Raw genomic sequence first — 25576 nt, 5'->3', positions numbered from 1 at the left:
GGTCCTTCCTTTGCCGTCAAAATCTGGTGGCTTGATTTGCTTGAGAAGAAACTTCTTCTCCTAAATCACAGCCGTACTTGGAGTGGGGGTCGGACTAGGGATCTGCACTTGGGGTTATGCTTGGGCAATGAGATTCTTTACGTTAAAACTTGCTAATGTTACTCACATTACATTACATACCCAGTTCAGCTTTCAACCAAGTGACCTAATCACTTAACTTCTTTATCAATACTCGCAGTAAAGACAATCATTGATAAAAAATTTATTTCATTCATAAGGGCATAGCCCTTTCGAGTACAATTATTCTTGGCTTAAATGGAACAAGCTTATACATTAATTCGGGGAGAATAAGATTGTGTTACATTCAACTACATGAACTAAGTAATAATTTGGATTGGGGTCATGGATTTTCACGAATCGATAGGTCATTGAAAGATTAGGGTATCCTTTCCTTTGATACCCGTTCTTTTCATAACGTCCCAACACCTTGATTCTATCGGTAGGGATTACTCGAGTCACTTCCTCGTACACATACTTGTTCTGCTTAACCTTTTGACTGCCGACATGTAGGGTTGTGTTTGCGTGAGCCTCAACAAAGATGAACAGCTTCATGATCTTTAAGTCCTCCAACCACTTGATTCTCTTTAAGTTGGTTCGAAGGTACGCAAATCAGTGGGCAGCTATGTAATAGATTCCTGAATCACCCGTCCATCTCCGTTCCATGTATAGAGGTGAAGGATTGTAGATGCGGTCTAGGATATTCATCATATCGATCCTCCGTTGATAATTCAAAGCACGCATCGCAGTCATAAACATAACCTGGAATACCAAGAATCTGTTCCATGCTTCGCGACTCTGCAAGTTAGCATCAATAAGTAAGTAAGGAAATGTTCTTAACACCAACATTTGCTCTACTTCTCCTTATTAAGTTTTCTTGTAAATGTTGGTTCAGTCTGATACCAACTGGAACGTGTCTACTAGTTCATTCGCAGAACACGTCTTAGAAGCCCATGGGAAAGAGAGTCCAGAAAGCACCGCCCGGCACTCCCACGGAATGTCACGGGGTTTGCGATCTAGGTCTATTCGAGTCTACCACAAAGTGAAAGCATTCCGGTCGTTCCCAGTTAAGATAGACCTGAATCAGGGTTTTCCTAGTGGTCAAATTCCTAGAACGGTAGCTAGCATCGAACCCCAGGCGAACTACTTTACACAAAAATGTCAGGGTCAAAGCAGATTCATGCTGCACTTGGTTCAAGGAGAATGGGAAACGAGAGGGATGCAAAGCTCAATCTCTCTGCCTGTTAGACATAGTCCCATTCCGTTCCCCTAAAATAGCATAAATCGTGACTCTAGTATCCTAGATTCTAGGTCATCGTTCCTTGCTATCAATTTCCTTTGAGAAAAGTTCCCGGCCAACAGAGACCACCCTTCCATAATACGGACCCATGGCCACATCCACTGCACTTTCCTCAGGGTTGCTTTAATTATCTATTTACCTACCACATTTAGTTTGACACACAAAAACAACTTCCTTAATTAGCCAATTATTCACCAGTTCCTTCACGTAATCTTAGTACTAACATGGAAAAGCAATGTCAAACAAGTTCCTTTTCAACAATTGATCTTATTTATCAGTCTTTGGAATACATCATATAATCCATCTCGTAGGCTAATCCATAATCCGCCCGAAGGAAATCCAGCAATCTCAGGGATTACTTATCCAAGTTTTCTCCCGTAGACTAGTATGCGGGCCTTGAGATCCAATCCCGAGTCACGTCGGCCTCTTGTGCAGGACCCAGAGGCAAGGGATTTACAGCCAGAGCCCCCTGGCACCCAAGCGTCCTCCTGCTCCAAGGAGCACCCACAGAGAGACCTCTCGCGTGGCTGGTTCGGTCCACGTACCCGGTGCAGCTAACAACCCCCTTGGATAGGGTCAGGCTGACAATCAGGGGTAATTGATGCTGCCTCTCCCTCCAGGCCTTCAACCAGAAGCATTATTTATTTTTCCATCTTTAGTTCCTTGAGTAAAGAGTACAAACAGTGCTCCTAATTATACAAACACAATCAATCCAGTGGTCATTTATTTGGCCAACTGCTAAGGAGTGAATCCTTCTCTCCGAATGCATCCAGCATTTGATCTGGGGTCGATTGCGACTTGGCAAGATCCCAAGGGTCTTGTTGTTTGTGTACCCTTTTATCCTTGGGTTAGGGTTTATACCCTATGAGAGCGGAGTTTTCAGCCCAGAATGTGCCTAAAATTTTCCAAAAAATCTAGAATTTTGGGGAAAAATATTTAACATCGAAGGTGGCAGTTGCAGCTAGGACGATTTTAAGCACCAAGTGAAAGATAGCTTTTAAAAGGCGATCGAGCGACACTTGTGGATTTTTTATAATTTTTTAGATTGCCGTGTGGGATGCTAGGAGTTTCCAGTCAATGCGGGATTTCAAGTCGGACGCCCAGGATTTTTCAGAGCTCGAATCGGAGTCTGGACGAGGAAGTGGCCACAAAAGGGTCAAGATACGAAAATGTGGACAAGTTTGGGACCAAAGGGGGGGTGCCCTTTGGAGCCTTGACCCCCCCCCCCCCCCCCCCCCAAAAAAAAATTGAAGCAAAATGTGGAGAGAGAAGAAGAGATATGGCGACATGATGCAGCACCGAAATTTGCGCCCTCATCCATGGGGATGGTGATTCCTAGCTGAATACAACCCATGAAACTGACTTTACCCCTCATCTTCTCCCTATGGGCTGATGATTCGCCACCCTTCGCGTGAGCAATGTCTGTGTGGATGAAGAGAACATATTCTAGTCTTTCTCTCTCCTCCCTCTCTCTCTTCTCTATGGGCTGTTCATGTGTACCATCTTGAAGGAGGAATCGAGGAAGGAGAATGAAGGAAATGGTGACGAAGATTGATGGGGATACTGAAGATTGAAGTACAACATTGGATTGAGAGCAACGGAGGCTCCGTCTGCTGATTATGCATGCATTCAAGACGTCTCGGGTTACGTAAAAACACGATATGACCATTTTTATGAAGGAAAATGAAGTATTTTTGATAGTTTATGATGATAATTATATTCTTATTGGATGAAATTTTGTTTGTGTGCTGTTTGCATCATGAGTAATTGCTATGTGTTAGAAAATTCTGATTTTGCAATGATTTACTTGCTTTATTTAATTCCCCATAAACTCAAAATGCGGTTTTTAAGTGGCAAAATGGTAGTTTTTTCGTTTCGGGTGGGTAAAAGGTGTTCCCATGGGAGGAATATGGAAGATAAATTAAATGTTAGTATGTTGAAGTGATTAGAATAAGAAAAATAAAAAAATAGAATATTTTATTATCAAATAAATCAAGAAAATGGGGAAAATAAGGGAAAAATAGAAATATGTCTTGGAAAAATAGGAAAAAATATAATGATTATTTGTGGATGTGTGGTAGTGGTAAAGTATGAGGTTTGGCCTCAGTTTGCCCTATCTCTTTGGCAAAGTTTGTGATTTATTGCTTTTTATACATCAAAACATGACAAAATGAACCTCTACACCTATGCAACGAAAGCAATACCTAAACGTAGGGGGTTGGGAGGTTTGAATGGTGTGATTTGAGTGCTGATTGTTGCTGATTTTTTGATGCACATCATGTCATAGAGTTTGTGGTATGTTAATTAAGAGGATAGTAGTACGAGTGTTATCTCGGTGCTATCCTTTCATCGCCGCAACGGGTTGTAGATGCATTATAAAGCCTGATTATGCACAAGCACGTGCTGCTGATTTAAAATTATGATTGAGCACTTTAGAATCATTCACCTTTGCATGCGCATGATGATCATGGTATCGGAATAAAAAACCTGGATGCATAGCACCTGTTTTCAATGACAATGACCCACGCTTGAGTGTGGAAAGGCATCCTAAGCTGTAGGATAGACGTTCGTTTCTTGTGGGATTATTTGGTGAGGAAACATGGTATATCTCCTACATTCCAAATGAAAGAGTGGAGTTTGTTTGTTTGTTTTATATGTTGAGTAGCGCATCAAGGGGCTAATCCCTACGATATAGGAGAGCTGCAGTGGGGCCGTGATGTTTCTACCGAGAGGCTGCCTCCCATGTATGTGATTATCGTGGTATTTATGGCCAATGTGTATGGGTTTTTCCTCTGAGGAGTTTATAGAAAGGGAAACATTAGACTACAAAACTATAAAACTATAAACGCATGGATTAGGCTTTAGGGTAGTTTATCCTTTAGCAATAGATAGACGCTCCTAGTCCGCGAGGCCTTGAGGATGTGTTTGTCTATCATGAGTATGAGGTCCGGCTCGTGCCATAGCCAGTGCTGGCCCATTGCAGGTCCCATGAGTGGTGCGTTTGCTGGGAGTTGCCAACAAGTGGTGGTTCTCAAATCTAGGGTTTTTAGGGACCAAAAAGTTGGTTTATGTCCTTTGACAAGGATCGTCAAGCCGAAATACAAAAAGCAGAACGTGCTGAGAGGGCTAGACGGCAGTTGGAGATTGTAAGTGGCTATTCTCCTCAAAGGAGTAGCCCGATATGCATAAGAGGCAGTGGTCTTAGTAACCCAACTACTACACATAGTTCTTTAGGTGTAGGAGGAAGCGTAAGTTCTTCCTCTTTTCCACCAAGTCAACCCACTTCAAGTGGGGGTGTGACTCCATCAGTTCAAACTCCTATTGTCAATCCAATTGTCATCATGGCACAACCCATTGCAATTCCTGCAAGGATGCCCGATCTGCCAGCTTTAGGAGTGCCTTTGCCCATTTTTAATGGGTTAGCCGAAGAAGATGCGGAGTTTCACATTTGTGAATTTCAAAGATTAATGTTTAATTATCACATCCAAGATGAGGAACATCTTATGATGTTCTTTAACATGACGTTAAAAAGAAGGGCTCCGGTATGGTATCATAGCATAGAGACTAGAACCATAACCACAATCAACCAATTTTATGTAGCTTTTCAAGGAGAATATGCCCCTGAAAGAGGTGGCCAATACTGATTGCGTGTTTTGAATGTAACACACCAAGACCCCCATGAGAATGTGAAAGTCTATGCCAAGAAGCTTAAGGAAGTGTTTCGTAAGTTACAAACTTACATTCCTATTCCGTTGGCTGCCCAATTACAATACTTCTTGCATGGACTAGATTTCAATATTCAGGTGTAATTGAGCAGTGTGGCTTTGGCTGATATAGACACCGCCATCGCGCGGGCAGAAGGAGTAGAGTCACGATTACAAATGGCCTACTCCTCTCAAATAAATCTTAATGCGGGTTTAGTACTTGGAGGAAATTTACCATTGACAAATGGAAGTCAAGGGATGTCTATGAATAACCCTAATGGGAGAGGAAGCATGGTTCAAAATATACCTTTGCTACCAGCTCCTCCCACTGTGACTATGCCTATGGCTAGTCAATTGACAAATGTTGGAGGCCAAGTTTCGAACCCTAATGTTGTTCCTGTGAGTCAACAACCAATGCCCAATCAAATTGTTAGGCCAATGGAACGACGGATAGATGATCAAGGCTATGAGTCGAGTGCATCTAATGTCCTTGGTGAAGTTAAGGATATGATGAAGCACTACACTAATATGATTTCTGAACAATATCGGCAAATAGCTGTTGACGTCAATTTCTTGAAGAAGCAGTAGAATTTGATAGGGAGTCGACGCCCTAAAGAGGGTGGACCCTCAAGATTCAGCTGTAAGGGGTGTGGTGGTGGAGCCCCAAGAGGAACACCAAGGAAAAGGGAATTCTCTTGCAAGTTAATCTATCTTGTAACATCAACAAGCTTGTTTATTAGGTTTTATATGATCACAATGAAGAAAAGAACACCAGGCACAACAAATCTTCATGCAACATCATGTAGATCTCCCACGGTTTTGATAGAATCAACCATATTCTTCAATATCTTCACAAAATACATCAATAGAACAAATAAAGCAAAGGAATACACCATCTTTGAATGGAAATACATCACATAGTATTCATCTTCAATATCTTCATAGTCTTCTCTCTCAATCTCTCATATACAATCACTCTGTTTTAGTATATTTGGCTATCTCTGACTCTCTCTCTCTCTCTCCATCAATAATACATCATCTCCTCACTACAATCTCTCATAATCACTCTTAATAATCCTTCTTAGGTTGTGGATACCCCTCCCAAGAGGTATGTCTGATATGAAGAGTCACTAGAGCCACTACAGTGTCCCTTCATAGCTCACTACTGTCACTTCACTTCAGTCTTCACTTGAGTCTTCAGCAGCTACTTCTTTCACTTCTTTTAGCTCTTTTGCACTTGTATTCACCTCTTTCCAAGGTTAGAAAACTTTCCCAAGCTACACTCTCATCCATCAGAACACATACAGAAGCATACAGAACAGTCTACAGAACAGCTACAGTACAGTTATAGTACAGTTATAGTACAGAGACAGAAGCTCTATAGAAGACCTACAGAAGGTTACAGAAGGTCATCAAAACCTCATAACTCATACTCAAACCATTCCAAACTCTCAAAAACTATTCAATAAGATTTCACAAGATCTCAATCTTCATCAATCATCAATCCATCCCTCCTTTCAGAAGACAATCAGAACAAAACAAAAGCTATACAGAATGTATACATAACCAATCAGAACCTCATATCTCCACTAATAAACCTCATGAACTTCCAAAAAATAATCAATATCATCCAAAACACTCTCAAAACACTTCCAAACCAATCAATCATCTCATAAAATCAACCATTCAGCTCTCAAAAACAACAAAAATCAGCCAAAAAACAAGTCATTTCAACACTCAACATATCCCCACACTTAATAAGGAAGCGTCCTCGCGACCCAGGAAAAAGGAAATACAAGTACATTCAAAAGCTCAACTTTGATCTTCAATATCTCTTCAAAAACCGTCCATCCAACCACGACCCCAACTTATAACTTGTATCTGATATAAAAATACAATGAAAGGAAAACCCTTTATACATTAACACTTCTTATCAAACTAAAAATCACAACAAACTTATAAATTATATAAGAGGTTTCTTCTTCTTCTTCTTCTGCAGCTTCAATTCTCCAACCACTACCCCATCACCACAATTCTTAAAAAATGTAGCTCGCACGAAAGCCAATCCAATAGGCAATCACCACGATCTTATTACATAAATTAACCCACAACACAAATACTATACACAACACAACCATCTGAATGACTCCTCCAAAAAGAGAGATTTTCATTAAAAAGCATCCACCATACATTGGAAAAGGTATCAATAAAAATGATCCCTCTTGAAAGATTGGTGATTTCGGAAACGATCCATAGATAAGGATTCATCTACAAATGTTTTGGGAGGATTCTGAAAAAACTGAAGGTAGCACATCCTTTCCAACAGGACAAGGTATCTGCTAGGCAAACAAAGGGCATGAAAATACAATATATCCAATTGCTGGGAATCAATGCTCACATTGACATTCATGCACAAATTTGGAATAGGCTTTGAATCATTATGAGAATGCCTATGCATATACGCCAAATACCAAGCAAAATGAGCAATTAATCTCACTGAAGGATCTGCAGACTGTGAATACTGCTGAGCAAAATATGGTATGCTTGACTGACAGTTATCCATTCTCCTGGGATCAATGGCCAATTTATCTGAGGTCCTGTAAGGGAATCATTCGAGCTCTATCCCCTTCTTCTGGAAATCTGATGATCAAACCCGTCATAGTCACTAAGCAACTGAGGTGGTTGAGATATAGAAGTGGCAGGAGATGGAAGTGGAATAAGGAAAAGTGGATGAAGTGAGGGGTAGGCAAAATCATAAAAGGAAGAATGATTTAAAGAAGGAGTGGCTGAAAATTGTAGGGAATCAGTTAAGAAGGGTGTTAACTGATAAATAAGAAAGGTAGAAGGTACATGAATGGATGGAGAAGGACATGGTGGAGAAGGGGAAAAAACTCTATCCTCAATAAAAGAGCAGTATGTAAATATGGGAATTTGAGGAAAAGAGGAAGGTTGGAAAAGAAGGGGTAAGATAGTTGTGGAATTGGATTGACAGAGGGAAAGATATATATCATATCGGTGAGCCATTTGTTGGTAATAGAGGAGGGTAGGAACAGAAGGTCCTAAGAGAGATCTTCGATGATAGGCATCAAAAAAGGTAGAATCAAATGGATTATGTTTTGAAAGATAAGCTAAGAGATCCACTGGAGCCCCGAGAGGAACACCAAGGAAAAGGGAATTCTCTTGCAAGAAAATGTATCTTGTAACATCAACAAGCTTGTTTATCATATTTTATATGATCACAATGAAGAAAAGAACACCAGGCACAACAAATCTTCATGCAGCATCATGTAAATCTCCCACGGTTTTTAATAGAATCAACCATATTCTTCAACATCTTCATAAAATCCATCAATGTCACAAAGAAAACAAAGAAGTACACCATCTTTGAATGGAAATACATCACATAGTATTCATCTTCAATATCTTCATAGTCTTCTCTCTCAATCTCTCATATACAATCACTCTGTTTGAGTAGAATTGGCTATCTCTGACTCTCTCTCTCACACTCCATCAATAATACATCATATCCTCACTACAGTCTCTCAAAATTACTCTCAATAATCACTCTTAGGTCGTGGATACCCCTCCCAAGAGGTATGTCTGATATGAAAAGTCACCAGAGCCACTACAGTGTCTCTTCACAGCTCACTACTGTCACTTCACTCTAGTCTTCTCTTGAGTCTTCAGCAGCTACTTCTTCCACTTCCTTCAGCTCTTTTGCACTTGTATTCACCTCTTTCCAAGGCTAGAAAACTTTTCCAAAAAATCACACATACATTCCACAGAACACTTACAGAACAGTCTACAGAACAGTACCAGAACAGTTACATTACAGAACAGAACAGAAGCAGAACAGAAGCAGAAGCTCTACAGAAGACCTACAGAAGGTTACAGAAGGTCATCAAAACCACATAACTCACTCTCAAACCACTTCAAACTCTCACAAACCATTCAATAAGCTTTCACAATATCTCATTCTTCATCAATCAATACTCCATCCCTCTTTACAGAAAACTATCAGAACAAAACAGACCAAAACAGAACAAAACAGAAGGTATACAGAACCAATCAGAACCTATCAAAACATCACAGAACCATCAACAAACATCATGATCTTCCAAAACACAATCAATATCATCTAAAACACTCTCAAACCACTTCCAAATCAATCAATCATCCCTTAAAATCAACCATTCAACTCTCAAAAACAACAAAAATCAGCCAAAAAACAAGTCATTTCAACACTCAACATATCCCCACACTTAATAAGGAAGCGTCCTCGCGACCCAGGAAAAAGGGAATACAAGTTCATTTCAAAGCTCCACTTTGATCTTCAATATCTTCTCACAAAGAATCCATCCTCCACGACCCCAACTTATAATCTGTTTCTGATAAAAAAATACAAAGAAAGGAAAACTCTTTCACACATTAACACCTCTTATCAAACTAAAAATCACCACAAATTTGTAAAGGATATAAGAGTTTGCTTCTTCTTCATCATCTTCATCTACTTCATTTCTCCAACCACGACCCCATCTCTACAAATCTCCAAAATATAGCTCGTACACAAAATCCAATAGGAAACCACCACGTTCGTTTGACATACATAAACTCACAACACAAACACTAATACACAACCCAACCATCTGAATGACTTCTTCAAAAAGAAGAGTTTGGCATTAAAAAGCTTGCACCATACATTGGAAAGGCATCAATGAAGATGATCCCTCTTAAAAGATTGATGTTGTCTGAATCGATCCATAGATAAGGATTCATCTACAAAGTTTTTAGGAGGATTTTGGAAAAATTGGAGACAGCACATCCTTTCCAATAGGACTAAGTATCTGCTAGGCAAACAGAGGGCATGAAAATACAGTATCTCCAACTGTTGGGAATCAATGCTAACATTGATATTCATGCACAACTTTGGGATAGGCTTTGAATCAGTATGGGAATGCCTATGCATATACGCCAGATACCAAGCAAAGTGAGCAGTTAATCTCACTGAGGGATCTGTAGACTGTGAATATTGTTGGGCAAAATGAACATAGTTTTGATAAGCTTGACTTGAAACTGTCCATTCCCCTGGAATTACTGGCCAATTAATCTGCGGTCCTGTAAGGCAATCATCCGAACTCCATCCCCTTCTTCTGGAAATCTGAGTATCAAAACCGTCACAATCACTAACCAACTGAGGTGGTTGAGATATGGAAGTGTTAGGAGAGGGTAATGGAATAAGGGAAAGTGGATGTAGGGAAGGATAGGAAAAATCATAAAAGGAAGAAAAGGTTAAAGAAGGAGTGGCAGAAATTTGTAAGGAATCACTAAGGAACGGTGTTAATTGATAAATAGGAAATGTAGAGGGTACATTAATGAGGGGTGAAGGACAAGGTGGAGAAGGGAAAAATACCCTATCCTCAATAAAGGAACAGTAAGTGAAAATGGAATTTTGAGGGAAATTGGAAGGTTGGAAAAGAAGGGGTAAAATTACTGTGGAATTAGTTTGACAAAGGGAAAAATATATAGCATAACGGTGAGCCAATTGTTGGTAATAAAGGAGGGTAGGAACAGAAGGTCCCAAGAGAGATCGTCTCTGATAGGCATCAAAGAAAGTAGCATCAAATGGATTATGTTTGGAAAGATAGGTTAAGAGATCCATCCTCAGTTGGTTAGTACTCTGTACAAAGGTAGGAGCTGTGTTTTGTCTTTGATTGAGGACCACTGAATCAATCATAGGATGCCACGAATTATCCTGACAATCAGCTACTTTGGAGGAATAACTCTGAAACATATCAGCTATGCACAACTCCAAATGATTGACATATAGAACAGCCTGTAAGACCACATCCCCCACATACCATGCCATATCTACCTCATCTGGAATTAACAAATCTCCTCGGAGATACATGTATGACATCAGCATGGTGTCTGGCATGACAGAATCTTCAAAGAGCATTCTGACTACCTCTGTCAACAACTCAGCAGACCAAACCCCACTCCAGCCATCCTCTGGAAAAGGTAAATCCATCGTGGAAAGCTTCATATAGAAGACCAGCTTCTGTAAGTGGTAGTGGACAAAGAAAGAATGGTCTGGTAGGACAAAGTCCTGAAATTGTTCAAAGGTAGACCATAACAAGTCCATTCGGGACTGCAATCTTTCCACTTTGTCTTGGAATAGAGGGCACAAAGTAGCCTGTCTCTGTAATGCAGCCAAGTCCTGCTGTGAAAGAGAAGGAATGAATGGAACAGGAGGGCTTGGAGGAACAGAGCGGGACTTTGCAAGCTGATCTTGCAACTGCTGGATTTGGGAGGCTTGGTTGGCCACTGTGTCATTAGCCATCTGTAAAGCTGAAAGCTTGTCATCTAAAAGAACTTGGAATTCTTTCGCTTCACTGGACATCCTCTCCTTCTCTGCTGAAAGGCTAGTAACCTGTGATTGAGCCTCTAGTAACTGGGTCTTCAATGAAGAAATCTCATCGCTTTGAGTGGCAACCAGTTGGGTTTGCTGTTCCATTTGCTTAAATAGATCTGCGAGGGTATCCTTAGTAGAAGCTAATTCAGATGTTGCCTTATGCAACTGGTCTTTGGACTGCATGAGCTCCTCATAGAAAGACGCGTACAGCTGCTGAACACAGGCTGTCACTGACAACTCAATGGAACTTTGAATATCCTTGCAGAGAAAAGGAATGGCATCTCCTGAAACGAAACTGTTCAGGGAAGGAACTGAGATATCCAAGGATCCTTCTCTATGTGCTCTGAACAGATTATTGCAAGTGAGATACCCAGGGAGTTCACTGCCAGAAGTAGCAGGGATAGGCACTGAGGGAAGTACAGCATGGGCTTTATCCGCTACCCTCTTCAAGCGTTTGCGCTGTATGACCAGGGGAGGCGGAGAATCATCATCCTCAATGTCAATAGGTGCTGACTCTTCTGAAGGTGGAGGAGGAGGTACTGGATCTGATGGAGGAGGTAGAGGTACAGTCTTCTGTAAACCTGAATAGGTCAAGAAGGCAGACAAATAGGATCCGTAGGTAACATTGGTAACATTACCCCTCGTGACTTTAACAAAATGCTGATCCATCTTAGTAAGGAGGTATGTGCTCCAATCAATGGCAACTCCTTTTAGCACCATCCTAGAAGTTATGAAAAGCTCTTTGGACAAATAGTGGGATGGCGTTTTGGCAGGCATGAACCTGTCCTGAAGGAACTGGCACATCGTCTTCCAGACAGGATCAGTAATCATAGAAAACGAAACTCCTGAAGAGTTTATCACTTTCTTAACATCAAGGACTTCCCTTGTCTGCTTCTGCAACAGTTTGAGAATCTCTTCATTAGAGAAGAGCTGTCGAGTGGTCACAAAAGGTTCTCCTTTGGAGGGTAAGGACAAAGCCTTCCCTAAGCCTCGAGACGTCAATGTCATAGACATGCCTTGGACTACTCCTGTCTTCTTGCTGTAAGAGGCCAGGAACTCATCACATACGGACGGATCCTCTGGAAGTAATGGAAAAGGAGTGGCCACAAAAGCAGCAAGTCCTGCCTTCGTGAGGGGCTCAAAAGTAAGTAGGGACGAGTAATCCCTACTAACTAGTGGGACGTACTGGATAGGGGGAGGAGCATGAGAAGGCGCCATTCAGATGGTTACACACACACCACAAACACAGACAATCAAGGTGAATGCCTGCAAACCAACAGACAAAAACCAAGGATAAGAGAATTACCAATCAAACGTAACTCGACCTACTAACCCCAGGCAAACCACATCCTAGAAAAAAATTTGACATGACCTCGAGACAAATGCGACCGAAAGCTTCATGCGATGCATCAAACAAACACCCTGAACCCCGTATCAGGCAATTAAAAAAAAAAACAAAAAAACTGCATACCGTACCCATAACCGTAACTAAGACATGAAACCAAAACCATACCATATCCAACACATATCAATACGACATTGGTGATAGAACCAAGACTGGACCATGGAAAACATCACTAAGAACTGCGTATACCCATACCACGAAACGCTTCATTAAAAAAAGGAATTAAGTGCAGTGAGGGGGGATTTAATTTAGTGAAGGGTTGATTTTAATCAATTATTAAAAATGAGTGAATTTTTATTAGGTGATAAACCTTAATAAGAAAACGGCGGTTCCTTATTATAAATTTAATTACCAATTATTAGGTTAAATCGGTGCTTTTATTGGATTCCCGGACTTCGATTCCCGACTGGGTCTCTAAATGCAATTCATTGATTATAATTAAGGTGATGTGGAGCGCTTTTTTGCCAGCGCGTGCTCATGTGACGGCTGGTTTATTTTAATTTAAAATTTTAGAGTGCCTCTGTAGCGCACGTAGCGCGTGCTAAGTGAACGGCTGGTTTATTTTAATTTAAAAAAATGTGTGTTTAGCGCGAATGCGCGTGGAAACGGTGGGTGGATTAAAGGGTTTATTTTAACAATTAATTGTGATTAAGGGGGGAAATAAATAAAGAAATAACAAAAAATAAATACCTGGCAGGGTGTGTATGAAATGCAGGAATGCGCACGGAAGAGTCCCAGGAAAGGAAAAGCAAAAAGCACTGATGAAACAACAAATAACACCTTAGCAGATGTATTAAGTTGATTGATGTTGGGTTTTTATTTTTATTTATTTTATTTTATTTTTAGTTGTGATTTTTTAATGTTGGAATAAATGGAAAATGAGCAAGGGAGGTGAGGGAAATTTTTTAGAAGGTTTTTAGAAATTTTTACAAGTTTTTACAATTTTTAAATGATTTTTTCTATTTTTTTGGCAATTTATGGGTAATTTTAGGAAAGATGAATTTTTCTAAAATTATAGGAAAGGCAAGTCCTAGCAGACAAAGGTCCAAAAATTGGCAACTGGTAGAAGGGATTTTTAGAAATTTTTTTGAAATTTTTTTATGAAAAAAAATAATGTAGTGATTAATTAAGTCACATTGATCACATAAATCACATAAGTCACAAGTCACTTAAGTTACTTAAGTTACTTAGGTTACTTAAGTTACTTAAGTTAGGTTAGTCATGGTGGTCATGGAAATCAACCTAGGTTAGTTCTGACTAACTAAGTTAGTTAATTAAGTTTTAACTAAGTTAGGTTAGTCATGGTGGTAACTAAGTTAGGTAGGGACTAACTGAGGTTAGTTAGGTACTAACCTAGGTTGATTAGAGGGTGGAGGTGGAAGGGAGGGGAGGTGAGGTGGAGTTGGCGGCGAGGAGGCATGAGGTGGGCGTGGAGAGCGCGCGGCGGCGGCCAGGCGGCATAACGGCGCGGGCGGCGGCGACGACGGGGCCGGGCGGCGGACGACGGCGACGGTTCTGGCGACTCGGCGCAGAGGGCGGCGACGACGGCAGGCGGCGTGGCGCGGCAGCGACGTGGAGGCAGCGGCAAGGAGAGGAAGGAGAAGGGGAGGAAGAGGGAGGAGGAGAGGAGAAAGAAGAAGGAAGAGGGGAGGAAGAGGGAAGAAAGAAGGAGCGATGGCGGGCAGGAGAGAAGGAGGAGAGAGAAGGGAGAGGAAAGAGAAGAAAGAAGAAGGAAGAGAGAGGAGAGGGGAGAGAAGAAAGAAGAAGGGAGAGGGAGAGGAGAGAGGAAAGAGATGGTGCAGATGGAGGGAGAAGGAAGAGGGAAGAAAGAAGGAGGAGTACGTGCAGAGAGGGAGAGAGAGAGAAAGAAAGAGAGAGAGAGAGACGGTTGAGGCGGGAGGGGGTTTGGTTTTAAAAAAAAACAAAAATAAAAAAGAAAATAAATAATAATAATAATAATAATGAAATGGGTGGGCGGGCAGAAGGGGGTGAGCAGGGGCTAGGGAGGATGGGCGGGGTCAAGAGGAGGCGGATCCCTGTCCCGCGCACGTGCGCGGGGCGGGGTAAAAAAATTTGCCGTGATGGGATTGAAATGACGCTGGGATGACGGTACGGGGTACCCGGACACGACCGGGGCGCGTGGAGACGCGTTAAATCGAAAACGGGCGCGTTCACGCGCACAACGGGCGCGCGAAAAAACGTAAAAATAAAGAAAAATTAATAACTCCCAATCCGGATGTCAAAACGAAATAGCGTAAAAACGAAAAGTGGGCAGGGCGACAGGAGGGAAACAGGAAAAATACGGGACGGGGGTTCCGAGAGGGGTAAAGGACGGTCACGTGCAAAAAACACAAAAAACGAACCAAAAACGCAATTGAAAAATTAATATCGAAAGATCAGTGCATCGGAATGAGGTGCAGAAAAAAGGAAAACTGGGAAAAAAGATGTGCCCGACAATCCTATCATATCAAAATATAATTCCGACGGAAATAAGACGCGTTCACATGGGAAAAACCCAAAAAACAAACCCAAAAATGGGATCAGAAATTAATATCGGACGAACCGTTTACCGGAATGACATGCAGTAAGAAGGAAAAATGTCCGCAGGAAGGAGTGGCACAGGGTGATCACGTTAAAACGTAGTTCCAGTGGAAATAGGAGGGGTTCACATGTGAAAAACTCCAAAAATACTCCCGAAAAGTCATTTAAAATTTAATAAGTGAAAATTTAAACGTCGAAAAAGGGTGGAGAAAAAAGGAAAAAGGGAGGGGAAGGCACAGGGGACACGGCGGTCAAATCAAATTAGAATTCCGATACAAAAAGAGCAGGTTCACATGGAAAAATGTCAAAAATACACACGAAAAAGTCGTGAAAAACCGGAAAATTAATAACGGACAAACCATGTATCGAATTGATGCGGAATAAAAAGGAAAAATGTCAGGGGAAAAGCGCTAGTCAGGGCTATGATGTCAAATCACGGTTCCGAAGCAAGAAAAGGGCATTCACATGGAAAAGCGTCTAAATTGCGTAAAATGCGCCAAAAATTAATAACTCAAAAACCGTGCACCAGAACAGGGGTAGGTAAAAAGGAAAAATGATCAGTTCAATGGGAGAAACAGGGCTATAAGGTTGGATTGGGACTTTGGTGAACGTAGGGTGCATTCACATGGCAGGACCTCAAAATCAGGGAATGAAGGAAAACTGCAAGGGAACAGCCCCAAGGGTGGGTGGAACATAACCGGGTGGGTGGGAGGGAACCCCATTAGGGTAAAAGCAAGTCATGGCATATATGCATGAACAAGATAAGGCATATGCAAATGGGTATGCAATGTAGACGTGCAGGGACGCGTCCCCACACTTAAGACCTTAACGGATAGGGTTAACCGAACATTAGGGACCTAGGACCATGCCACAGACCATCCACTAACTTCCCCACACTTAAAACATGAACATCACTAAGAAACAGAAGTTGTAGGGTTAGAAAAACTTGGCCCGTTTCGTCAAGAATCAAGGTTGAGTGTCAACGGCACGTCCAGTGTGGTTGTCGGCGCTAGAGGGACCAAGGCATCTTCTTGGCACACGTTCGTCATGGCAGGGACCACGCGGCAGCACCCAGGGAGGTAGCTAATGGAAGGAATCGTAGGAAATTCGTTGTCGATGAGGGATATTGCACTCAACTCACAGTCACTCAATTTGGAATGAAGGAACAATCACTCGCCCCATGACTAATATCACTCGAGGAAGAATGATTAAAACCCATATCGCATACCCGGTTGAGGAATCAACAAGGGGGAATGGTGCAGAAGGAGTATGCCAGGGTGCACAATTGATGGTGCATTAGTGCGTCCAACCCGTCTGGCATAAGTGCAAGGAGGAAGGCAAGGGAGCCTTACAGTGCAGTGTACAGAACAGGGTGATGTGTCTTGTGTTGACGGTAAAGACCCATCCCGTGGGTGCATAGGGAAACGGGAACATACCTGACTCCAAGTGTCGTAACGTCCCTCAATCTCACCTCTCGGTAAATGATTGAAGAAACTCCAGTCACACTCAACCCACCCTCTGTCTCACGCTCTGTTGATAGATACAAGAGGGCAGCCTTTTCCTGAAACCCATTAATGTAATCCTCACAATCACTTGTGCAAAGGGTGTATGCCTTGTGCGCATTTGATGGTGCAATTGTGCATCCCGCCCTGTGTCGGCATACGGTGCAAGAAGGAAGGCAAGGGAGCCTTATGGTGCAGTGCACAGGGACAAATTGTGATTTGTGCATTGAGAGGCCCATCCCATGCGTGCAACACTTCATTCATACTTCTCACCTCTCATTCGATTTGAAGGGAAAAGACTGGTCTCTCGCCCCACCCTCTGTCTCACTCTCTGTTGATAGATACAGGAGGGCAGCCCATACTCACTTCCCCATCCGGTTAGGATGAAAGCTCACATCACTCAAGGGGTTGTCGATGAAGATCGCGTCATCAGTTGTTGAGGAGGCGTACCCAGGGAGGTAGCCATCAAATTCGAACATTGTGTTGGATAGGAATATGTCGTCTGCTGGAGGACAGTTAGTCACTTTTGCAAAGAGACCCATGACACAGCGTACCAAGGGAGGCAGCGTCGGAATTGGATCCTAGGAATATCAATCAATGAATCCGCTTTCTGGACTGCTGGGTGTTACCACCTTTTCCACAGCCAGCTTCTCGCCCAAGGGTGTTTACCACCTTTTCTTGGAACGAGGCCCGCTATGACAGGGAATTGCTTCCTTTTCTCTCATTACAGATTTGTTTTGTTTTTTTTTTCTTGTTTTGTTTTTTTTTTTCTTCTTTTTTTTTTCCTATTACCGAGGGTGTTTCCACCTTTTCTCGAAGAATAGGTCGGCATGACAGGGACCTAAGTCCTTTTCTCCCATGACCGATATGTTTTGTTTTTTTTGTTTTTTTTTTTTGATTTTTTTTCTTTTTCTCTTTTCTTCAAATTGAACAAGGGAATGGTAGAAAGACCATGTGTCAGAACCCACCTCGCCATTGTCGCTGGTGGAAAATAGAAGATAAGAGATCAAGGCTGAAAGGAGGTTTTGAGGGAACAGAGGGTTGCATCCACTTCAGCAGGAGTGATTGAAAAACGGCTAACAGAAGTGTCAACATAAGAAGTACAGTGCCGCGCCAACGAGGGAAAAGATCAAGTGACCGTAATTGTCAAGATCCCCAAGGAGGGAAGTACTTCTTCAGGCGATATCCATTGATTAGAAAGGGATCATCAGAGGCATCAACGGTCTGCACTTGGACAGAACCATTAGGGTTGACGGCAAGTACCTTATAGGGGCCCATCCACCGCTTTTGGAGCTTGCCAGGAAACTTGCCAAAGCGTGAATCATAGGCTAGGACCAAATCACCTTCTTTGAACTCCTTGTGCTTGATGAAACTGTCATGGTAAGCCTTACGTCGAGCTTGCGTGGCTTCCATGCACTGTAGAGCCATCCTACGAATTTCGTCCAAACATTCCAAGTGCAGGAGACGGCATTGTAGTGAATCGTCATCCCCCAAACACTCTTTGATTGCCACTCTCAACGAGGGTAATTCTAGTTCAACAGGAAAAACTGCTTCTGTACCATACACCAACTGGAAAGGTGTTTGTCCCGTTGCTGCTTTATGGGAGGTTCTGTACGCCCAGAGGGCCTCTGTAAGTTGATCATCCCAATCACGACAATGTGCGGCAATCGTCCTTGTCAGAATCGAGCAGAGGATGCGATTGGTGACTTCGACTTGGCCGTTGGCTCTGGGGTAATATGGAGTGGACTTGCGATGGCGGATCTTATACAACTTTGTCAACTCTTCCATGGCTTGGCATCAGGCTCCAAATCAATATGATGTTGACATATTGTGGGATCAATCCCCTTTAGGTCTTTATAAGACCACGCAAACACGTCCAAATTTTCTTTCAACAAGTTGTACAAGGTTGACAACTCCTCTTCTGGGAGACTGCTACCCACCTTCAAGTGGCGTTCAGTACCTTCTGCATCCACAAAGGTTAACTACCTTTCACCTTCTACTTCATGGATGAAGGTCCCGCGGACTGCTTCTGGATACAGATCCGACTCCTTCAAGGGAGTGATGTCCTCTTCTGATGTCCCACTAGAACCGATTTCTTCTTTTGGTGGAGACTTGGGTTGCTCCTTAAGACGTTGGAATGGGATAAGAGCCGTTTCGGGTTTGGTTTCAAGATTAATCACCTCATGGCTTGAAGACTCATCTTCTGATGATACTTCCAGGAACGTCACATAACAGGGACCCTCTGATGCTTGTTGGGTTTGTGGGAATGGTGCTTGTTGGCACGGTGCATCATCATCATCTTTCTTTGGCAAGGATGGGTTAGGACGGCATGAGCCACTGCTGAAAGACGGCTTGCTCTTCTTAATCCATTTCTTATAAAGGTTTTGCATATGAGAAGATCCATTTACCAAACCAAATGGTACCATTGCAATTCTGTCCCATAGCATGAGCTCATCGGCTTCTGATGCTTCTGGAACTTCTTCCTCCAATGTATCCTCTTCAGGTGGGATAGACTCTTCTGGCTCACTTTCATAATCTTCTTCGTCCATATCATATCCATCCTCTTCTGTCTCTGTCTCTGCTTCTGCTTCTGTCTCTGTTGATGCTTCTGCTTCTGCTTCTGTAGGAGCTCTGTAACAGAAGAATAGATTCTCTAGTTCCTCTCCTGTCTCTGTCTCTGCTTCTGCTTCTGTCTCTGTTGATGCTTCTGCTTCTGCTTCTGCTTCTGCTTCTGCTTCTGCTTCTGTAGGAGCTCTGTAACAGAAGAATAGATTCTCTAGTTCCTCTCCTGTCTCTGTCTCTGCTGTGGCCATATAACAGGGAGAGCAGTACATCCATGCTTCTATCTCACTGTCAGAAGTGATTTTAGAAGGCATTCCTGGTTCAGGTAGGAAGTATTCACCCATTGATAATGGCTTTGCATCTTTTGGAAGTCGGCCTACATTATCCACTGTTAAGGAATGTGCCACTGTTTTCTTGGGAAGGATCTGTTTGACAGCATCTTCGTCTGCTGACGTTCCATCTGTAGCCTCGTTAGGGGAGTCAGAAGATAATTCCAAGGAGGTGGAGCCATGTCCTTTTTGAGAACCATACAGTTTCAGCACCACTTTGTTGGGTCCTCTACCTAAGGTCAAGGTTCCTTTGAACCAATCCGTCCTTGCTCTGGCTTCAAAAAGCCATGGTCTGCCCAGTAACAGAGGATAGGATGTACCATAAGAGTTTGGCTTCACCACCAAATAGGTCAGCCAATAATCTTTTCCAGCCACTGTAGTCTTCACATATGGGAGAATGCCCAAAGGCTTGATTCTACTCTGATCCGCCAGTCTGATGAGCCATTGGGTTGGTTGCACACCTTGTAGGCCTAGATCCTTCATCGTCACATCCGTCATAATGTTTACTGATGAACCTCCATCAATCAGTGCATTTGCAATGAAGCAGCCTTCTATCCACACGCCAGTCTCTGGAGTACCCGGATCTAAAAAAGCATTAGCCACATCCATTTCTTTTACAGGCTCTGGAGCCTTGTTGGACTTTGTTGCTGTTGAGGGAGCAATCCTTAAACCACGTCTTTTTGTCAGTATACTTTTGAACCTTTTCCGGCAACTGGGAGACAACATCAATAGTTGTCGGAATGTGAGGTTTGGTTTAAAGGTATCTAGATCTCTAACTAGATCGTATTCCTTAATAGGATCCACTGGTTTTTCTAATCGGTTAGGGAATGGGGCAACACCCATTTTCATCTTTCCTCTTTCTTCCATCAGAGGAATTACAGGAACTTCTTCTACCACTTGTGGCACTTCCTCCTCTTCTGTATCCTGGACCTCTGGTCCTGTCTCTGTAACTGTCTCTGTAACTCTCTGTGGCTCTGTAGGGCTCTGTACGGCACTGTTAGGCTCTGTTCTGTTCTGTTCTTCTGGTGGAAGACTGAACTTCACTGTTCTGGAAGGAGGATTATTTTCTTTCTGGGTAGGTGGTTCCTTCTGCTTTGCACGCGTGATGGCAGCAACTTCCAATTCTACCAAATTGGAGGTAGGCTCTTGGGCCTTGGACGGACTATCAGTAGCACTGTTTTTCGCTGGGGCTGGGCTTGGACAGTCTTTTGCAGTGTGGCCTTCTCCTTTGCATCGACTGCATAAGGGCTTGTAATCCACTGACCTTCGAGGATTTGGACAATTTGGTGAGATGTGTCCCTTTTCCCCGCATCTGTAACACTCCACTTCTAATCTCTGACCACCGCCAAACTGTCTTCCTCTGTAACTTTGAGAAGGAAATCTTCTGGGTCCGAAATTAGGACCAAACTCTCTAGGCTTGGGTCCAATATCTTGTGTTGTCATTTTAGATTCCAGCAAGTTAAATCTTGCGTCTTCTTCCTTTCTTCTCCTATCATGCATCTCCTTCAGAGAGCAAATGTCCTCTGTATGGTTCTTCCGCAAACAGTAGGAACAGAAGGCCCCAGGAATGGTTGGTTTCCGTGTACATTCAGTGGCTAAATGGCCTGCTTGATGACACTTACCACACCAAGTATTTGACCGCATCACATCCCTTCCTGCTCTTGCGACGTTGGATATGCTCGCTGTGTTCACTTTCAGCGTCTGTAGTTGCTCTGTAATCACATCCATCAACTCCTTTTTGATGTTTGCAACTGAGTTAGATAAATAATCCTTCAAGCTTTCTCCTCCGGGCGTACTGGCAGGAGGGTTTTGAGGAGGCTCTGTAATCACTGCATAAACGGGTTGGGCTGGTACAGAGGGATCTCTGTTCTGGTTCTGATTCAGAGCTCCTGTTTGAACTGTTGGCTGTTGACTCCAGTTGGTAGGGTTCCACTGTTGCTGCTGATTTTGCATTAAGGAGATTGGTTGGGACCATTGTTGTTGTGGTTGAACCATCATTTGAGGTATAGATTGTGGCCATTGTGGATTTGGTGCACTGTACTGTGATACCGGGGGCATCTGTTGGTAGGGGTAGGGAACAGTCCCAGCAACTGCATTTGGTGGATACATCATTCCTGGCATCAGAGGAGGTAAGACTCCTCTTCCTGTATTCATTGCTAGTCTAGCTTCCACTTCATCGTACAGTCTTGCACCTTCTGTTGCAGCTTGTAGTGTGGCTGGTCTTTGTAGCTCCACAAACTTACGGACTTCTGGTTGTAATCCTCTGAGAAATACCCCCTTTTGAATGCCATCATCCAGATTATGGTTAGTCCATCTCTTCAGGATGGATTCCATTCGTGAGACATAGGCTTCCACTCTTTCTCTAGAGGACTGACTTAGGTTCATGAATTCCTCTCTCATCCGCTCTTCAAAACCTTCACGCCTGAATTTAGTGAGGAAGGCCAACTTCAGGTCGTCCCATGTGCCAAAAGTTCCTGCTGCTTGTCTCTCATACCACTGAAACGCCGCGCCCTTGAAAGTGGCGGGGAATATTGCTAACCAATGCTCAGGGGTTCTGGCATTGTTAGCCACACATGCTACCATAAACTCTGCTACATGAAGATCGGGGTCTTCATTGTACTCTCCCTTAAAAACTGGCAATGGGACTACATTCGCTGGTCTGTCATCAATATTTCCAGGACGGATCTGGCTTGGAAGTGGACCTCCAGCAGGAGGAGGAAGGGCTTGATGTGCCATTGGGACTTCTGTAAAGAGTTCCGCAAGGGCGTCAAAGGCGGCTTCTGCTTCTAGCTCGCTCTCGGCTCTGATTCTTGCTTTCTCTCTTCTCACGTACCTCTGGACTCGTTCTAACGCTTGCCTTTTTATTGCGTCATTCATCAGGGGGTTGACTCCACTATGTTGTTAGTGCTCCACAGAGGGTTAACAGAAGCTTCAGTCTCTGGAGGACTCTCTTGCCAACATTTCTTCTACTTCTTTCTTTTCAACGTCTCTAAATTCCGCTTTCATGCCACTGCACAGAGGAAGGTATTCGGTTCTGAAGGTGTCAAAATGCATACGTCTGAGCATGGTGGTGGTGCCATCATCATAGTAATGCCAGCTTCTGATGGTTTCAACAGTGTATGTTGTGAAAAACACTCTGTCTACCAACTTCCAGTGGGTTTCTAATTGAACAAACAGAAGATTATCAGTACACCAAGTATCCCATGTATCTTGCTGTTGAGCATCCACGAACAAATTCCAACTCTTTTCCTTCTTGTCCCTGTGAACCTCTACAGACCAAGACTCCTGTAGCTTCTTCACAATCTCCCATTTGATGTTGTCTGGAAACTTTTCAATGAATGCCAAATCTTCCATGGATGGTCATTCTCTCTGTTTTTGCTCTTCAGTTTGTTCCCAAACAATTTGCCACCAAGATGCAAGTTTCTGCTACTTCAACAGGAAGAGGAAACTGTCCACCACATAGAGCATGCATCATGATGGTGATGTGTTTCCGCCATTGTGGGATGAACTTCTTGTGGAAAGTGGCTTTTATTATGAGAAATTCCAACTATTTAGTGGAAGAAGGAATTTTACAAACATCCATTGAATTCTTCTCTTCTTGGCAATGCCAATTCCTTCATTTTCAGCCTCTTTTGGTGCTTGTTGATGGCAAGTTTCCCCGGCTGCGCACCAAAAACATGGAGCCCCGAGAGGAACACCAAGGAAAAGGGAATTCTCTTGCAAGAAAATCTATCTTGTAACATCAACAAGCTTGTTTATCATATTATATATGATCACAATGAAGAAAAGAACACCAGGCACAACAAATCTTCATGCAGCATCATGTAAATCTCCCATGGTTTTTAATAGAATCAACCATATTCTTCAACATCTTCATAAAATCCATCAATGTCACAAAGAAAACAAAGAAGTACACCATCTTTGAATGGAAATACATCACATAGTATTCATCTTCAATATCTTCATAGTCTTCTCTCTCAATCTCTCATATACAATCACTCTGTTTGAGTAGAATTGGCTATCTCTGACTCTCTCTCTCACACTCCATCAATAATACATCATATCCTCACTACAGTCTCTCAAAATTACTCTCAATAATCACTCTTAGGTCGTGGATACCCCTCCCAAGAGGTATGTCTGATATGAAAAGTCACCAGAGCCACTACAGTGTCTCTTCACAGCTCACTACTGTCACTTCACTCTAGTCTTCTCTTGAGTCTTCAGCAGCTACTTCTTCCACTTCCTTCAGCTCTTTTGCACTTGTATTCACCTCTTTCCAAGGCTAGAAAACTTTTCCAAAAAATCACACATACATTCCACAGAACACTTACAGAACAGTCTACAGAACAGTACCAGAACAGTTACAGTACAGAACAGAACAGAAGCAGAACAGAAGCAGAAGCTCTACAGAAGACCTACAGAAGGTTACAGAAGGTCATCAAAACCACATAACTCACTCTCAAACCACTTCAAACTCTCACAAACCATTCAATAAGCTTTCACAATATCTCATTCTTCATCAATCAATACTCCATCCCTCTTTACAGAAAACCATCAGAACAAAACAGACCAAAACAGAACAAAACAGAAGGTATACAGAACCAATCAGAACCTATCAAAACATCACAGAACCATCAATAAACATCATGATCTTCCAAAACACAATCAATATCATCTAAAACACTCTCAAACCACTTCCAAATCAATCAATCATCCCTTAAAATCAACCATTCAACTCTCAAAAACAACAAAAATCAGCCAAAAAACAAGTCATTTCAACACTCAACATCCACCCTCAGTTGATTAGTGCTCTGGACATAGGTAGGGGCTGTGTTCTGTCTTTGATTCAGGACCACAGAATCAATCATGGTATGCCAGGAATTATCAGGGCAATTAGCCACTTTGGAGGAGTAACTCTGGAACATGTCATCTATGTTCAACTCCAAATGGTTGACATACAAAACAGCTTGTAAAACCACGTCTCCCACATACCAAGCCATATCCACTTCATCTGGAATCAACAAGTCTCCTCGTAGATACATATAGGACATCAACATGGTATCGGTTGTGACTGAATCTTCAAACACCATCCTTACCACCTCTGTTAGCAACTCAGCAGACCAAGCCCCACTCCATCCATCCTCTGGAATAGGAAGATCCATCGTGGAAAGCTTCATGTAGAATGCCAACTTCTGTAATTGATAGTGGACAAAGAAAGAATGGTCTGGTGGAACATATTCCTGAAACTGCTCAAATGTAGACCATAACAAGTCCATTCTAGATTGCAATCTTTCCACTTTATCTTGGAAGAGAGGACACAAGGTAGCCTGTCTCTAAAGAGCTGCCAAGTCCTGCTGTGAGAGAGAAGGGATCAAGGGAACATTAGGGCTTGGAGGAATAGACCGTGACTTTGCCAGTTGATCTTGCAACTACTTGATTTGGGAGGCTTGTGATTCCACTGTGTCATTAGCAGTCCGTAAGGCTGAAAGTTTGACATCTAAAAGAGTTTGGAACTCTTGCGCGTCTTTGGACATCCTCTCCTTCTCCTCTGAAAGGCTAGTAACCTCTGATTGAGCCTCTGTTAATTGAATCTTCAAAGAAGATATCGCATCTCTTTGGGTTGCAACCAGTTGGGTTTGTTGCTCCATCTGCTTAAACAAATCTGCTAGGGTATCCTTAGCAGAGGCTAACTCAGATGTTGCCTTATGCAACTGGTCCTTAGACTGCATCAACTCTTCATAAGCGTACAGCTGTTGAACACAGG

This window comes from Lygodium microphyllum, chromosome 11 (genome assembly GCF_053477565.2).
Source record: "Lygodium microphyllum isolate KBCC chromosome 11, Lygodium_microphyllum_v1.1.10, whole genome shotgun sequence".
Classification (NCBI taxonomy): Eukaryota; Viridiplantae; Streptophyta; class Polypodiopsida; order Schizaeales; family Lygodiaceae; genus Lygodium; species Lygodium microphyllum.
This window is presented reverse-complemented; position numbering follows the sequence as displayed.